Source organism: Rhincodon typus, chromosome 26, assembly GCF_021869965.1.
Source record: "Rhincodon typus isolate 14 chromosome 26, sRhiTyp1.1, whole genome shotgun sequence".
Lineage (NCBI taxonomy): Eukaryota > Metazoa > Chordata > Chondrichthyes > Orectolobiformes > Rhincodontidae > Rhincodon > Rhincodon typus.
Genome location: NC_063357.1, coordinates 21,528,291 through 21,547,669, shown reverse-complemented (window position 1 = coordinate 21,547,669; position 19,379 = coordinate 21,528,291).

Below are 19,379 nucleotides of genomic sequence, written 5' to 3'. Positions count from 1 at the left end.
AAATTAACCTCTGACCTGAATCTAACCCATTGGGATTTGACTGATAAAATCAAGCCAAAAGCAAAAATTTTGGATTTGGTTCCACCCACCGTTTTTAAAGCTTGCTTGATGCATATTGGCCCTGCATTAGTAAAGGAAGTCAAGCCCATGTTATTTTGCTTGTTACAATTGGTTAGAGGAGACATTTATTCTCCCACTCTTTAGGTTGCTAATGAATCAAAGAACATTGATCTGCACTTTCTATCAAAACGAAATGTTTGACAAGCCTTCATTTATTTTGGAATACCCGATTTGATAGCATAACTTGGAAGAGTTTGTCATTATACACATTCTGTATGATGGCAATATGATAAAATGAGACTGACTGAAACACAACCTTAAAAACGATAAGGTTCAGTAAATACCCTTCTAGTTTTAAATTCCATAAAGTTCTAAGGGAGTCTTGCTTTCTTTTTTCTCTTGAGGCACTACCTCAAGGAGGAGACATTAACACTGTTTTACTTGATGTTACAGATGCGCATTAAGGATTTTATTGCACTAAAACATAGAACATATTTCGGTACAGAACAGGAACAGGCCATTCAGCCCCCAATGTTGTGCTAAATATGACACTAAATTAAACTAATCCCTTCTGCCTGACCTTAGTCCAAATCCCTCTATTTCTTGCATTTTCATGTGCCTATCTAAAAGTCCCTTAAATGCCTCTATCATATCTGCCTCCACCACCACCCCTGGCAGCGTGTTCCAGACACCTATCACACTCTGTAAAAAAAACTTGCCCCTCACATTTCCTTTGAACATTCCCCCTCTCACCTTAAATACATTCCCCCTAGTTTTAGATATTTCAACTCTGGGAAAAAGATTCTGATCGTCCTCCCTATCTATGCATCACATAATTTTATAGACTTCTATCAATCTACCCTCTGCCTCCGCAGCTCCAGAGGAAACAACACAAGTTTTTCTAACACCTCCTTAAAGCTCATACCCTCTAATCCAGGCAGCATCCTGCTAAACCTCTTCTGTGCCCTCTCCAAAGCGTCCACATCCTTCCTGTAATGTGGTGACCAGAATTGAATGTAATACTCTGAGTGTGGCCTGACCAAAGTTTTACAAAGCTGCAACATGACATCCTGACACTTGTATTCAATTCCCTGACCAATAAAGGAAAGCATGCCATATGACTTCTTCACCACCCTATCTACTTGCATGGCCACTTTCAGGGAGCTACAGACTTGAACCCCAAGATCCCTCTGTACACCAATGCTGTTCATGGTCCTGCCATAAACTGTATACTTTTCTTAACATTTGATATCCCAAGGTGCAACACCTCATACTACTTGGATTAAACTCTATCTGCCATTTCTCTGCCCATATCTGCAACTGATCTATATCCCACTGTATCCTTTGACAACCTTCTACACTATCCACAACTCCACCGATCTTTGTATTGTCTGCAAATTTACTAATCCACCCATCTACATTTTCATCCTTGTCAATTATATATATCACAAACAGCAGAGATCCTGGTACGGATCCCTGAGGAACGCCACTAGTCATGGACCTCCAGCCTGAAAAACACCCTTCCACCACTACCTTCTGCCTTCTATGGGCAAGCCAATTCAAACGGCCAAGTCACCATGGATCCCATGAATCTGGATGAGCCTAGCATGAGGGAGCTTGTCGAAAACCTTACTAAAATCCATGTAGACAACATCCACTGCTCTACCCTCATCGATCACCTTTGTTACCTCCTTGAAAAATTCAATCAAGACATGACCTGCCCTGCACAAAGCCATGCCGACTGTCCCCAATTAGGCCTCGTTTTTCCAAATACATGTAAACCCTATCCCTAAGAATTCTCTCCAATAGCTTCCCAACCACTGTTGTGAGATTCGCTGGTCTATAGTATCCTGAATTATCCCCATTTCCCTCCTTGAACAGAGGAATAATGCTAGATACCCACCAGTCCTCTGGGACCTCTTCAGTGGCTAATGAGGACACAAAGATCTTCGTCAAGGCCCCAGCAATCTCCTCTCTTGCCTCTCTCAATAACCTGGGGGTAGATACCATTGGGCCCTGGGGACTTATCAAATTTAATGCTCTTCAGTAGACCCAACACCACTTCTTTCTTGGTCTCAAAATGCCTCAGCATATTAGCATGCACCACACAAATCTCATGAGCCTCCATATTTTTCTTCTGGGTGAATACTGACACAAAGTACTCATTTGGGATCTCACCCACACCCTCTACCTCCAAGCACAAATTCCTGTCTTTATCCTTGAGTGGTCCTACTTTCTCCCTGGTTATCCACTTGTTTTTAATGTATGTATAGTGAAAGTTTTTTTTTGGCCTGGTTCTCTCACCGCCTCCTCATTCATCTCAGCGCTGTTTGTAGAGTCGGACTGTGGATAATGTGTTTCCCTGAATAACTCCAGATCGCATTCAAACTAGTTCTTCTGTATGCAGAGTGTAGGAATCAATTCTAGGAGACAAGACAAGATGAAATGGAAATACAGATCTGTTTTATTACTTTTTGATGCAGTTCGTTTCTTTTAAATATATTTTCAAAGGGAGCCAATACATTACAAGCCTAGCAATCCATAAACAAATATCTGAATGAATATTGATTATGTTTTTCAGACCTTACCTACCGTAGTTCCACCCAACTTGATTTTATATCCTCACAGGATGATTGCAAATGATTTTGATTTGAAATCTAACTATTAAGGAAATGTAACTAATTTACAATTAATCACTAAAATCACTCATAACTTCTTGGTTGGTTGCTAACTGCATTGAAATTGTGACTTTTGACATAATTGAAACAAATTACAATGAGCTTTTGGTGTAAGTTCTTCAACTTTTGTTCATTACCTTTGGCTAGTGTCCAAGCAGCCACATTGAATGGGGATCTGAAATGGGACTTTCTATAATAATTCCTGTCGAATTGCATTTCAATTCCATGCTGAAACAGGTAAAGACAAGTCAGCAAATTTATTGAAAACATTTGTATTTTTCAACTGATTTTACTTTTTTCATTCCAGACCAATCAGCAGGGAGGCAATGAAAGTTCTTCAGGTGTAAATCTTTCCAAACATGTAATACGGTTTGACCTACCCATGGATGTTCACTTACTCGAAGGTAACTGATTGTTTGTTGCTGTCGTTATCTCATTTCAACTAGCAATTTTCTGGACAATGAGGTGACTCAGGTGATCTTCACTGATTTACCATGAAATCGATGTTATCAGGAATTAGGAAGGTTGGCAGCATGAAATGTGTAATACATAGGTAACTTACAGATTTTCTGAGGTTGGGTGTGACAGGCGATGGGGCTGGGTCAGAATTCCAAAGGGCTGCCAATTTTGACACACCTACAGCAATACCTTTCAGAGAAGGATGACATCAGGGGCATGAAAGGAAACAACAATGTTGAGAAAGAAGTAACATCTTTTGAATGAGGGAATAAACAATAACTCAGTGGTAAATCAGGACTTCAGTTCCTTTCTGAAATAACTCCACAGAGACTGGTATCCCGTAACCAAATCACCCTTTATTTACACATGTATAATACTTGACACTGGTCCGGCTTCCTCAGAGCCAGCTCTTAGAGTTAACAAGATGTCTGACACTCCTGTTTATATCTGTCAGGGCTTCCTGATTGGACCAGATTAACAGCCCCAATCAGGGAACTCATATTCTATGAGGTCCACCTGGCTGACCTTGTACAATCACCACACTTATTTAACTCTCTCGACTATTCCATTTTCAAGCCCCTAAAAATGAAACAGTGAGATTGCTAAGATCCCCTTGATGTAGTTAAATCCAACATCCACTGAAAACCTACCTGACCGGTGACCAGCAAACATCTGATTCACAAATGTTATTCAGCATCCATATGAAGAGGACCAGGAAAATTGGTTTAAAAACCAAAGAGACACAGCACTCTGAAACCCAAAGAAAAGTCACCTTGGAAACTAGACAGAATGTGTCCATGGTGCACCCATTTTTATCCTGTTTAATGCTTGTGTGCACAACACAAAGCTAAAACATCTATCTGGAAAATTAATCATACATTTAGTATTAAAAAACTTGCCTCCTCTCTCCTATAACTAGAGTTTATTCCAGGGCAGAAAGTATTCACAGCGACAATTTAACTGAAGAGGAAGGTAGGACCAAAGAAAAGTCATAAAGTTGCATTCAAATCCCACTTGCTATAGCACATCACTTCAAATAAAGTTGGAATATTTTCTGCTTTGTGTTGCAGGCATGTCACCAACTCAATACTTATGTTCCCATTGCCGCTGTGATGAAGATTTAACGTTGTTGTACAAAACAGCCTTTATTAAGCAAGATAAGGATAGGGATGGACGAATTGATATAAAGGTAGGAGATTTCCCCCAGCTAAATGAAATTTATATTAGTATGGAATAAAACTAGTACCTTGAGGTTTTGTAAGGAATATCAAAGTTTTCGCACAATCCTTTTAATGCTGACTATATAAATGTTACAGTTTCTTAAAAACCTAAAAGAACGTCAATTATCTTTGAATTATTGCCAATGATTCCCTGAGCCATGTGCCAATTGGCAAAGGATTAAGCAGATTGGAGAGTTAAGTATGTGGCACGTAGAGTGGTTGGGAAGGGATTAAGATTCATGGGGACCAAGCACCAGTATTTAGGAAAAAGAGAGTTGCTTGGTTGGGGTAGGCTCTACTTAAACGGGACTGGCACCGTTGTGTGAATACGGCTTTAAGGTGGGAGGGGAAAGGTAAATATGGGGTGGAATCTTCTCAGGCCCTGAACAATGTTGGCAGTGGCAAGAAGTTTGTGAGAATCATGTGAGAAGTCACACATGACCTTTCTCGCCATCAATGAGTTGCATTTTCCCAAGTCTCGGACGTTGGGTCCTTACAAGTAGGCAGCAAGGGATTGATGAGGGATTATCGCTCGTTATCATCCTCAATCCTACATAATCCCACCTCATTGGTATGCAGGCTCCCGATACCCCAATTGGCAGAGAGAAACTAGATGCTGAGAACTCCTGACATGAAAGTCAGAGCAGACTCCAGCTCACTGCTTGTCCCTCCAGACCTCTATCTTAGACACCAACATTTCATGGCACGACCCCTGGGCAGTGGCAGCATATTCCCCACATCCACATCCATTGGCGTCTGACATGTACCAGCCTCACATCTTCATGGCACACTTCTGATCTGCATACAGGATGCTTCTACACTTCAGGGCTGCACTGGAACCTTTCATTGAAATGTTGCTGCGAGGAGACTTTGCATGTGGGCGCAGACACCCAGCTCATGAACATGGACCAGGCTGCATTCCAGGGCTGTTCATTTGCTCTCTTAGCATTCACTGACTTTACACCTACCTGGCTGCTCACTGCATCCCTGTTTTTCTTTGCCTTCCTTGTATTTCAGCATTTTACCCCCTCACCTGTATCTTACAGTCTCACAATACTGTGGTCTTGACTTGCCTTTTAGCACAGAAACAAAGCCAGGCACCTTGTTGTGCTTGTCAGGCAGTCAGGTTGCTGTGTAGTACCGTTCTATATCAATCTCACACCAACACCAGGTTTCAGCCAGGTACATGCCAAACACACTGTAGGTACATCAACCAAGTGGCCATGTCTTAAAGCCTAAGGGGTGCGACTCTTTGCCAATTCGAAGGAGACACCTTTCATTTCGGGGGTCCCAGCACAATAAGTCAAGGGCAGCCTCAACGCAGAGGACTTGCAATTGTCTTCTTGGGGTTTGGAGTGAGTGAAAGTGAGTGACGGAAGAGGGTACAAGCAATAGTGAAATTGGAACCATGAGCCTTGGTGGGAGGAGGGTGCAGCAGCAGAGATAGAATAAGTGTGAAGCAGCAGAGAGAAGCTGGTGGCACTGACCTTTGCAGTGTGGAGGAGATTATTGAGTTTCTTGCAACATTGTTGGGCATTCTTCCAGACACTGTTCTGACCGTGGTGGTAACTTTTGACCAGACCGGCAGGGTCTGATGCCATGATGTCTTCCGCTCGTGCTGTGGTAAGAGGATATCAAAGTAAGATTTGATAATAAAGGATGGCATAAGGCTATTAATGAGGAAGCATCTTGTCTCAGAAGGTCACAAAGAGGAATGAATGTAAGTTAGCATTAGCAAGAGTCAGAAAATACTGGAGAGGATGGTAAATAGGCCCCCTAACAGTTATTGTGCCTTTGGACAGACGGACAAAAAGATAGTTTTCAAATTGCAGTATGCTATCTTTGTCATAAAATTTGTAGACATCTGAGTTAGGGGAGTGTAAAGAAGTATAATGCCATTGCATCTTCCCTTTCCTTCAGATCTTCCTTTCATGTCATTATATCACTCATTGGCTGACAACCTTTTTCCCTTCTCACAGTAATATAAAACAAACACGTAAAGGCTCTTTTCATTCATTTGAACAAAAAGCAGTCCTGATTTAATACCATATGAACTTTGGAACTGCCTAGATTTACTGCATGTGATCACTAAAAAAGCAATCATCAAAAGATTCAGAACTAACACCAGCCACATTTAAAATTTAAAACCTGCTCTGATTTTCCCATTTATTACACAGAGAAAAGGAAATGCGCAAATAACACAGCACATCAGGGGCATATGTACATTCCCAGCATACAAAAGACAAATATCAAGCAAGGAATTTCAGCTTGTTTTATATGGAGAGTTCAGTTAATCATTCATACAGAAAACGTGAATCAACATGTTTTATCACAGCTATTCCATGGGTTGTACTTCTGATCCAGCTGGTAAACTCAGCAAAGACCTGGCTTAAGACAGATTTTGTATTCTCCCGCTAAAACACTCTATAGCTAAATCAATGTATTGATTGAATGTGTGACTGTTCAGCATGAGTTGAGGACAAATGAGCACATCATTTACAGTCCCCTGGCATCAATGTTCAGTTTGTGAGCAAACTGCTTATCAAATTTTACAGGCATATTATGGTAGATTTGCGCATTGGAAACTGCAAATTTAAGCACCATTGTGTGATTATTTGGTGATTTCATACCATCACAGACAGCAATCACATCCTTCCACTCATAGCACAGTTCCTTTGCATTTCTGTAGTGCTTTCTCTGCAACAAAACTTCTATCATTGAATCCAATGGAGCAACTCACTCTCCCTCATTAACCAGTGGGTAATGAAAAGTGGCAGAGAACCACAAGACCTTGAGACTGACTGTCCATTGACAATGATCTGCATTCATGTTCTTGGCTGTGGGTAATAGGCTTACTGTATGGTAACCTAGATTAGTGTAGCAGAGTGTAACAATGCCATTGGACTAAACTCAAGATAGTCAGCAATACATCTGGAAATATCCCCAATCACAGCTTTTCAAGTCAACTCTTCAAAAGTTGTGAACTCAGTGCAAGCAAATGATTCTTTCACCTGGTTGTGTATGGTCTCTCAACTAGTTTGAAAAATGTTTTTCCATTCACTCATTGGATGTGGACATTGCTGGCTGGGCCAGCATTTATTGTAAATTTTGTAAATGGCACACACTGCTGTTACTGAGCTTTGGGGACAGAGAGAATACATGTATGCGCCTGTAGTGCCAGTCAAGTGGGCTGCAATGTCCTGGATGGTATCAAGCTTCTAGGACATTGTTGGATCTACACTCATCCAAATAAATGATTGTGCTATAGGGCCCCCCAACAGTAAGAGAGAAACTGAGGAACAAGTATGTAGGGAGATCCCAGATATATGTAGTAATGGGGGATTTTAATTTTTCAAACATTGACCAGGATTACCATGCTGTTAAAGGTTTGGATGGTGAAGAACTTGTCAAATGTGCTCAAGAAAATTTTCTTTATCACTATGTGGATGCTCCTACTAGAAAAGGAACAAAACCAGACCTTCTTTTGGGCAATAAGGCAGGGCAGGTGACTGAAGTAAAAGTGGGGGAACACTTTGGGCCTAGCAATCATAATTCTATTAGTTTCAAAATGGTTATGGAAGAGGATAAGCTTTACATAAAAGTTAAAGTTTTTAATTAGAGTAAGGCAAATTTTCGTAGTATGAGACAAGAACTTTCAAAAGTTGGTTGGAGTAGACTGTTTGCAGGTAAAAGGACATCTGACAGGTGGGAAGTGTTTAAGAGTATGATGATGAGAGTTCAGAGGCATTTTGTTCCTGTTAAAGTGAAGGCTAAGGCTGGTAAGAATAAGGAACAACGAATGAATAAAGATGTTGAAGTTCTAGTCAATAATAAAAGAGAATATTTTTTCAGATATAGATAACTTGGTTCAATTGAGTCTCTTAATCAATATAAAGAGTGTAGGGGCATTCTTAAGAGAAAAATCAGGAAGGCAAAGATGGACTGTGAGATAGCATTGGCAGATAAGGTTAAGAATAATCCAAAGAGATTCTACAAAATACATTAAGAGCGAGAAGGTGACCAGAGACAGCGTTGGGCCTCTTAAAGATCAAGTCTTTGTGTTGAACCCCAGAAAATGGGAGAGATACTAAATGAATATTTCACGTCAATTTTTACTGTGGAGAAAGAAATGGAGTCCAGAGAATGCAGAGAATGCCCACCCCCACACCCCCACCCCCCAACTTAGCAAACACCATACTGGAAAGGAAACCCATAATTGCTCTTTATTTTGTCTCTGACAGTCTCCTCAGCAGTACTGGCACTGGTGAAACCTGTGGTCATTTATGCAAGCAATATACTATCAATTCCTCCACTTTCAGTATACCGTGGGGCACACAAAATGCTGTTTGAGCACACAAGCATAAAATGCATCGTGCTTTTATGTATTCATGCTTAATTTTTTTGCAGATGTATTTGAATATTCAACAGTTTATATTAAGAACTAGTGATGACCTTTATGTACAACTGTTCTTGATGTCTCGCTAAATGAATAAGTATTTTTAAAAAGACCTGATTTTGAATTGAGACTGACCTCTCCAATTAAAAGGTTAGGTGATCTGTTCTAGGACAAGGGAGTTTTGGAACTGGCCACTTGAGAATTCGCTCAGTCTCCACTCCTGGCTCAGACATTCCAATGTTTGGTTCATCTGATTGTTTAGGAAAAGGTAGTTGCTTACCCTGTTCACTTAGGTCTGTTTCCCTCACTGCAATATGATCAGCTCTTTATCACAGCAATATTTCATTCAAAAAATATTTAAAACTCCACAAACAAATCGAGCAGTCCTGTGACTGTGATAATCTGGGATTATTGTAATCCTATCTAGCACCTAGCAAGGCTCCCTATCACAGAGAAGCTCTCTTTCCAAATGAGAAGAGTGCCCAGATAGGCTCAAGAGAGTCAAACCTCTCCACTTATTTCAGAAGCCTTGTGAGTCATCCATCCTGACTTCCGGTTAGATCCAGATCCAGTTTTAAGCATTAATGAAAATGGAGAAGGTCAGGTCAATTTTTGTTAAAAATACATCAATACAAAATGATGAGTTACTGGACAAGTTACAGGTGTTTCTTAACTCAGTTAAACTTGCCCAAACTACTGCGTACAGTGAGAAGACGGTTTCCCACTATTGGCTCAAATTGCATACCCTAAAGTGTGGCAGAAAGTACATTAAATGACAACGATAAGCAAGTTCCAATCTGAATTAGCTCTGATTTGAGAACTGACATTAGAAGGCCATTACTGAGAGTTGTCATTATTTTACAAGGTTCAAATAGCATTAATGGCATCATCAACACCCATGTTAAAGAATGTAACTGACACAGCCATGAAGATAGTTCTCACCCTTAAATCACTCTTCATCCACAATAATAGTGTGGTCTTCAGGAGTCCCAGTTAGGCTTAAGAGCTTGCAACTCTTTGCCCATCATTTTTATATGAATTGGAGTTACATTTTATTCTGCCTGACATTTTGTTGAGTACAATAAAGATGATTAATTGTATTGTGGATATCTGAAGTCCCTATGTCATTTATATCAAATTTGAGTGAGACTAATGTGTCAAAAACACATCCCAGCCTGTTTAACATGACAGCATAGATGTTCCCCAACGGCCATCATGAAAGGTAATGTTTAAGCAGAGCTTTTGGAGGAATTTGTTGTAAGTGGGTAAAAACCCCGTGCTGGTACAATAATGGCCTCTAAAATAAATAATATTATAATCCCAGCCTATGAAAATACTGTACAAGTCAGATCCCAGAGTAAAACGTAGCTTGATAGACCGTAAGTTTTTTACTTTTACATTCTGGTTACCATGGTAGTTGGTTGCTGAATACATTCATGAAAATCTGCCAATGTTTATTTAACAAAAGACTAAAAGGAGAAAAACACAAATTAGAGCTTTTACGAAGAGTCATAGAGATATAAAAGCATGGAATGAGATCTTTTGACCCATGTATGTGCACTGGCAAATTATTTTGCTGTGTATAAAAACTAATAAAAATGGTCTTATTACAAAGATACAAAATAAAATTTCAACCTATCACCCTCAACAACAATGAGGATTCTTCAAAGACCTCTTTCAAAGACTTTTGCTTCTGGAGCATTCTCTTACTGACGTTAAACCATCTAATATTTCTTTTTAACCCTAAGTGTCTTGGAGACTGTTCAGCTGCAGTAGAGCAGTTCTTTCTAACAGAAACTGGTATACTGCTTGTATATTACTTGTCTTCTGCTTGGTTCTATTTTTCCCTAAAAGGAAACAGTTTCTGCCTCAGTCTCCCTATGTCTTAGGACACCCTTTCTTCCAGAAAACAGCCTATTTTTTTCTCTCTTCTACCCTTGTTTTTCTAAAGCATTGAACTAGAAAGCTGAAAGAGATTTTTCTTTAAAAAGGCCTTATTTAAATGCATATAAACACATTTCCAGACACTCCTGTACCTCTTAAATAGAACTCAAAATTAGAACTCAGTAATTCACTCCTTAACTAACAGAATTTAGAAATACAAATCAAACTTAAAGCTATATATGCATTAGAACCTAAGTTTCCAAATGGCGATAATAGAATATCACAAATCTTCATCACAATAATCATTAGAAATATAGAGTTGTGCTTAGTCCAATGATGCTGTGTATGAATGCACATTGCAGATTGAAGCTGAGTGATGTAGACATAGGACGGTCTTGATGTATGACACCAAAAGAAAAATTCTACTTGCTGTTTCAGTCTAGTTTTAGAATTCAAAATACTGGACACTAACCAAGTGAAGTAAATACTGCTTTCATGTATGTATTTTAATTTAAAAGCTTGTTTGTACAACAATGATCCATGTTATAAAATCTACACTATTGCTATTGGTATTTTATGAAGCTGTTCCCATTTAGTTACTCAAGGCAGATTTTATACTCTGAACACTACTGCCTTTGTTCAATATCTGCCTGTGCCTGGTTAATTAACTTTAGCTTGGGCAGTTGGGAGCTTTGGTCTCACCATCTCTGATGCTGGTCAGGATTTTCATGTTCAGTGTTCAGCAATACCATTTAGAAAGTAAATGGTTAATGACACAGTTAAACTCTGGGCATCTTTTCAGCACCTAGAGCAAGCCACTTGTCAAATATACTGTCCAGTCTTATACAAGACGGTAAATGCCCTGTCTTTCCCCAACACAGAACACCATCTGCAAATGAGATGGCCACAAAGGCATGAGAAAATATATTGCAGTACAAATAGTAGAATGCAATGACACAACTGCTTATTTTGATTGTAACAGCAATGTAATCATGCATTGCATTGTAACATTTCAGCTGGTATTTATTTTTCAGGAAATGGAACGTGCGCTGCTGTTTGTCTACAAACTGCACGAAAGCCACATTCAGAAACTATACAATTTGATTAACATCAATGATGATTTCAAAGTGGATCAGAAGTTATTCATAGCTCTAGCTTGCTTAATGTCTAGAATTTTATATAAAGAGCCCATGTGAGTACAATGCCCTGTTAGTTTTGCTTACTATCTCATCATTCTACTATTAAGCGATATTCACCGCTCCAATATGAATTGTTTTGGGTGTACAATAACTAGGTAACTTCAGCCTTCACATTGCACCTAAGGAGTGATATTTTTGACAAAAATGGTTAGGTAACTGTTTTGATGATTTTCAGTACTTTACTGACAGCTGAAACACAATGTGCAACAGAAAAATTTGTTTTAATGAGATCTTCATTTCCATTCTTAGGCTTTGGTTGCATAGGTGAATGGTTTCAAGCTGGTATAATTCAACACAGATAGCATCAAAACAATGTAATACAATTAACAAAAAGGGATTCATTGTGTGTAAAGTAAGCATTTCATAAAATGAATTCATATGATAGAAAATTTTGGACCAGCCTTTGTTCTGCCTACATCAGGAGGTTTTTCTTTGATTTAAATTCCTTGCATTGTGGCTCCTTTTCCTAATTGTTTTCACACATCATTGACCGCTAAAATAAATCCATGAAGGCTGGTATCCTGTCACCAAGTCACCCCTTATTTACACGTGCATAGTGCAAGACACTGACCCAGCTAGTTCAGAGCTGGCTTCTGGAGTGAACTGAACCCCTGATACTCCTGTTTATATCTGTTAGCCAGCACTCCCTGATTGGACCTGGCTAACTGCCCCAGTCAGGTAACTCATATTCTATGAGGTCCATCTGGCCAGTATCATTCCAGTCACTATAATAACTTTGTTCCAACCACTATAACCACCACTTTATTTTAGCATTAAACTCTTGTGGTATTTTGAGATAGATTTCATTTTTATTCAGGAGTGGACAGTGGGAATAAGATCCCACTTATTGCCCAACTTAAGTTACTCTGAAAAAGTAGTGTTGAGCTCTGTTCTTTGACTCCTACAGGACAGTCGGTATATTTCTATGATACCGTGCCTGGGAATTCTCGGATTTTGATCCAGCAATGATGAAAGAATGGTAGTATATGCTCATGTTAGGATGGTGCATGATTTAAAGGTGACCTTGGATCAAATGGTGTTCCCGTGATATTACTGGTTTTCTCCTGTTCAGTGAGAGATATTGTCACTGGCAAAATCTTGGTTGCTTTGTGATTGATAGAAAGAGGTTTTGCCATGTTAAATTCTTCAGGTTAATGTTAGTGACAATAATGAATAAGCTCTGATAATCCGGAGGTGGGTGGATTGTGTTCAATCACAAGTGTGTGCCTGTCCCTGCTTTTGATTCCAAATGGATTTCCTAAGATCAGTGGAAGGTCATCTATTTAATATGGAAATAGCAGATGTCTGCACTGATGAAGGACGTCAAAGTCAGTCATCATGTTTGAGGGCTTTTCCATTCACAAAAGGTCAGTGGAGAATTATAGTTCCTAATCTGAGTCTGACCGACCTGGAGTGGAATTTTAGCAAAACTGGCCAACTGGCAGTGGTGGGTATTGTGGACTATAGGGTGGGGATGGAGGAGGTGAGAGCCAGTAGCATGTTGAGAGCCTTTGTTTGTTTATTTTTATTTATTCATTCACGAGATGAGGGTTTTGCTGGCTAGGCAGCATTTATTGCCCATCCCTAATTGCCCAGAGGGCAGTTAAGAGTCAACCACATTGCTATGGGTCTGGAATCACATGTGAAGATGGCAGTTTCCTTCCCTAAATATTTTTCCCGACAATCAATAATAGATTCATGGTCATCATTCGACTCAATTCCAGAATTTTAAAAATTGAATTCAAATTCCACCATCTGCCGTGGAAGGATTTGAGCCCAGGTCCCCAGAACATTATTGGGGTCTCTGGATTAACAGTCCAGTGATAGTACCACTAGGCCATCACCTCCCCTTCTATGTTTGTAGCAGAAGGTTTTGCATTTCTTTATCTCAGCCAAGGCACTGTCAGTATATTACAACCATTTTGCTAATTTTATCACTGAATGTGGGCTTGATGATGACCCTGCATATCAACTTAAAGGGAATCTGGCAGAGGACAGAATAACTTCAAGCCAACAATTGCCATGACAGTTTGTGGAAGTGAAGGAATAGGAAGAATAATGGGAAAATTGTCTCCTGGTTCTCCAACTCTTCCACATGGATTAGGTTGGAGGCAGTGAGAACCCATTGGGAGGCTTTATTTCCTCCTCTATTTCCTAAAGGAGGACGATTATAGCCACTCACATTTAACAGGGGTGCCTAAAACGTAAAGCAGGCTGTGAGGAGGAGAATGGTGCAAGGGCATGGATTCAATGTCGGAAAAAGTTGAATGACCTCAATGGGTTAGAAATAGTGATTGGAATATCATTCCTTGGTACCTACTGTCACATTCTGACTTCCCCAGCCATTCCCCTGAACAGCACTCTTCCCAGCAACGCATTATACAGCTGCACACATTCAATATTGTCCAGGAGATATCTTCTCCAAACACCATCTGAACAGCAAACATTCACCCTCACCCTGATCCTATTGCCATCTTCCTTGCAGTCACCCTCCATAGTTATTGTTGTTTATTCTTTTCCACAATTGCTCTTCTCACACTCATAACTCTCAGGTTTGCCTCATTGTGGAAGAGAGCTCTAAAACTCCAGTGAGAAGCAGAAAACCATGGGTTGACCTACAGCCAAAGGCACTGAAATTATTGCAGTGGAGGACACCTAGAGATTGGCAGAGAGCCACAAACAGTTGTCATTGGTAGAGGTTTGGTGTCATCCCTGGACCTGTGACAGAATTAGATATCACCTAGCACTGTAACACTTGGTACCCACTCCTGTTGAGTTGATGTTATCGCTAACTGAAATGCCATAGTGCCTACTTTACTGAATTTGAACCCTACCCCCATGGTTAGCACTAAATTATATTTTTAACTATCATAATTCCCTCAACAGTGATAACAGAGCCACAGCAGAGAGAGACTGAGGAGTTGTCCATGCTTTGGACACTTTGACTGGTATACGTATTAAAAACACTTTATCCAAGTGGCAAAGGGTCACAACTCGCTTTGCGGTTCAATCCAATTTTATTAACAATATTCCTTCTTAAAAACACCATGTGAGCATTTCCCAAATTCCCACAATATTTACTCTTTATGTAGTTCTACCCATTGAGAGTGAATATTACCCGCAATGATCCACTTGTTTAAGCTGGGCTATTGGAATCTTCTTCCTTTCGGATGTATGTTGGTCTGATAGGTGAGGGTGGATCTTCTGGGTCTTCTTGGGTTGCTGCATTGTTTTCTGCCATGTGTCCTGCTGCAAGTCTTCACTGAGGGAGTAGCTTCCAGGTATGTAGTTTTATTTCCCCTCTTCATCCCGGACCTCCCTGAATGTTCTGTGGCTTTTGGCCAATGGCATCATCAGTGGGGTTCAAAGCATCCAATGGGGTTGCACCAGTAGCCTTCACTGTTGCCATGTCAAGGAGGTGTAAAGTGCACATCCTTAGACACTGGAAGTTAAGGAGCCAGAAGGTCTGACTGATACTTCTCTAATATACGACCTGTGGTTGTAAATGGATCCCCCTGAAATTTTGTGACTTCTTTGATCTTGGTTTCCACTACTCCCTGTGGCCAATAGCAGCTGGCTGCTGTTTGATTTAGTTTGGCCAATTTTCTGTCTCTGGTTGTGGGTCAATTTAGAATGTCCACTTTTGGGCCGGTGAATGTTTGACTACGGAGGGGTCCTCAGTGATGGGATTCTGGGGATGCAGTGATAGCACCATGATGTCTAAGCAATTGCACTAATGCTCACAACATGGAAAGAGCTGTCCCCTGCGTGGTGCAACAGATGTAGCAAGGAACCAAGTACATGCTGGTCCTGAGCAATAACCTGCATTCTTAGTCTGGCACTTTACCAATTGTAGGGAAAGCTTCACTTTGGTGATTCAGCTTCTCATTGCTGCCCAGCTCTTGGCTAATAGGGAAGGAATGATAGAGAAAATGGAGAAAGGGCACATGGCAGTGGAGAATTCTTCTCGAGATGCTTTCAACTCTCATTTGTTGCCTCCATCTCTTGCACCATACAGACCTATGTGCTGCTTCCTGCCCTGATGTCTGACATTACCCTGCACAGGTGAAGATGGGGCAGTCTCTGGCTGGGCTCCAGACTCCAATACACAGTGCACATCAGCCATGAATATTTCATGAGGCATAGCTGGGGAATGAGCAGCCTGCTTCCAGCTTGGCTAACAGCACAGAGGATGCATTATGTATGAATAAAGGAAAGTGGCCAAGAAAGACTGAATAGTAGCACTAGGGAAATAGCCTGGGTGTTTTGAGCAATACTAATGGTGTTCTGTTTATGTGTACGTCAATTAATACGCTTTTTGTTTGAGTTGCCCATTCTATGGCCTCTGCATTACTGCATCTCGAATTCCGCCTGGACAGTATCCTTTAATAGTGTCACGAGGTTGAAAGTTGAAAGAATGAGATACTTAGATTGTTGTCTCTGGGGTTGATTTTTGTTGGAGTCTATGATTTTGTGTCGTCTGATTTGCTGACCTACGCCTGTATGAGATAGTGTGTTGTCATCCAGACCAACAGCTCCCGTTCTATTGGCCACATCTGTCTCTTACCCCTCTTCCTTCTCCTTGGTCTGCATTTTATCACCCTGCCCCCTGCGGTTGTGTTTGAGGGTGGGTGGAGGCTCGTAACTTCAAATAATGACCTGCTTACTTCCTCCCCACCCAACCCCGACTTGTCGCCCTTATTGTACTGGTTGATGTTAAGGTGGACAGCCCAGCAGATTTCACAGTGTAGACTGCCGTTAGCTACGAAAGGACTCCTACGGGAGTTCCATTGTGCCCAATAAAAGCACCATCCAGTCTCCCCATAATATTGAGAGATAGTAGGAACTGCTGATGCTGGAGTCTGAGATAACAAGGTGTAGAGCTGGATGAACACAGCAGGCCAGGCAGCATCAGAGGAGCAGGAAAGCTGACCTTTCGGGTCTGGGCCCTTCTTCAGAAGAAGGGTCCAGACCCAAAACATCAGTTTTCCTGCTCCTCCGATGCTGCCTGGCCTGCTGTGTTCATCCAGCCCTACACCTTGTTATCCCCATAACATTGTATGTATTATTTAAGCATGTCCCCCGTCCTCTAGAAAACAGTCTGTCTGCTCTCCCAGCCCTGTGGTGGGACCTGCCAGGCAGCCCTGTCCAATATCCCTGGCCTCTTGTCCATGGCACTTGTTCTTCAGCGATTGCTTGTAGTCCCAGTAGTAGCCACTCTCTGATTTTGGCACTGTTGGGAACATAGAGCTACTTCCCAGGCTGATTGAATAGGTCAGGACTGTATCTGGGATGAGGGCACAAAAGTCCCATTCTGACTTAAGAAAGGCTGCTCCCAATGTAACATCGCTGGGCTCAGATGGATTTTGGGTTGGTGGAGTTATCCTTGAACTTTTCAGTCAACATGACAGTGGCACGGTGGCGCAACAGTGCCGGGGACCTGGGTTCCATTCGATCCTTGCATGACTGTCTGAGTGGAGTTTGCACATTCTCACTTTGTCTGCATGGATTTCCCCCGGGTGCTCTGGTTTCCTCCCACAGTTAAAGATATGCAGATTAGGTGGATTGGCCTTGCCAAATTGCCTTGTAGTTTCCAGGCATGTGCAGGATAGGAAAGGTTAGCCTTGGTTAATGCGGGGTTCTGAAGATAGGGTAGTGGTTTAGCTGGGGTGCACTTTGGAGGGTCAGTGTGGACTCGGTGGGCAGAATGGCTTCTTCCTGCAGTGTAGGGATTCTATGAAAATCCTCATCATTGGAGGAGGCATATCACCTTTCTCTTCCTACAAATGCAGTCCTTTTTGTGGTGTGATACTGTGTAAAGCTGGTAGGCCGCAGCCATTCTAAATCCCCTTTCACACACTGAAGGGTGTTCCCAGATCTGTCAAGATACCTAAATCATTTCATCGACAACCTAATGGCCTGCTTTTGAGATGGCCCAGAGGTGAATACAGTAAAAAAGCAATAGAAGTACTTGGAAATGGCTGAATTGGCCACATTGGATCTGCACTTTGTAGTGTACAAGATGAGTCAGATAAATATGGCCATTCAGTAGTTTTAGTGGGTTTCCCTTCTAGGGATGTGTCTTATGTTGATATTCTCCTCTGATGTGGCAGGACTTATCAGTCAGAAGCTCAGACGGTAGCCCTTTCCTTCATGGGAGTGTCCGTCCAAACTGTTTGAAGGTGCAAAAAGTTGTGCAAGTTGTGACTGCTGCCGAATGAATCAGATTCCGGGGTGTTTTGTGTGTGATGACCTTCTGGTGGTCACAAAATGAGATGTATATTGAGGGAAAAGGAATTTCTTGCAACTGATGAAGGCTTCAGACTAAGCTGAAGGCAATGGACATGGAGTCAATGATTCATGGCAACTGTGAGAACCGAGGCACAGCAACAAAGCCAACAGCCCTCTGTGCTTGACTGGCCCTCATCCATGGCTAACAGGTCAATAGTAACCTGAAAGGTTACCTACCAACAGCAGATTGAACGATCCTATAGTTGTCATGAACAGACATGAGCAGACTCGATGGGCCGAATGGCCTAATTTCTGCTCCTATATCTTATGATCTAACAGATCTTTGGAGGAGTCAGAGACAAAGCAAATTCAGAGCTATGGAGACCTTTGACGGTCAATGAAAATGTGCCCACTTGATCTTCTTGGAAGAGGGTCTTGTTTCAGGAGGAAACAGATGTCAGCAATGATCTGTTATGAATGTGTGAGCTTCCTCAGGCATTGTTGCTCTGTCAAGTCCAGGCTGCTGAATATGCTCAGCTGAGGGAGCTGCCTCCTTTGATCTAGAGTTCTATATCTATCCTCTATTCCTATGGAGCACTATGTAGCTGCAAAGCAGGTGTCTGCTACTGGCGCTGGTGTGTCTACTCCCATTGTTTTGAGTCAGGGTTCCATACCACAGTTGGAAAATTTGCTACCATACTGCAAACCTGACAGCAGGAAAGTTGTGATCAAGGTGACTAAAGTCGAAGGAAGATGAAACATAAGCAACATTCTGGGGATGCTGGAGATCTGAAATAAAAACTGAAAGTTCTGGGGAAACTCAGCAGGTCTAGCAGCATCTGTGGGGAGTAAAACAGAGTTAACATTTAGAGTCTGATCAGACTCAGAATGTTAACTCTGTTTCACTCTCTTCAGATGTTGCCAGGCCTGCTGAATTTCTCTGATACTTTGTGTTTTTATTTCAAAGGTGGGTGAAATGATTGGCAAAAATTGGAAATTTCCCATAATGCAGTGATATCTGGCCCTCAGAATGAATGTTGTGAATGAAGCCTGTCCCATAGACAGTGCAGTGATTGTAAGGAGGTTGGTCAGGTGGACCTCATTATATGAGTTCCCTGTTTGGGGCCGTTAATCTGGTCCAATCAGGGAGCCCTGGCTGACAGATAAGAACAGGAGTGTCAGACATCCTGCTCACTCTGAGAGCTGGCTCTGAGGGAGCTGGATCAGTGTCAAGGATGCTCCATGTGTAATA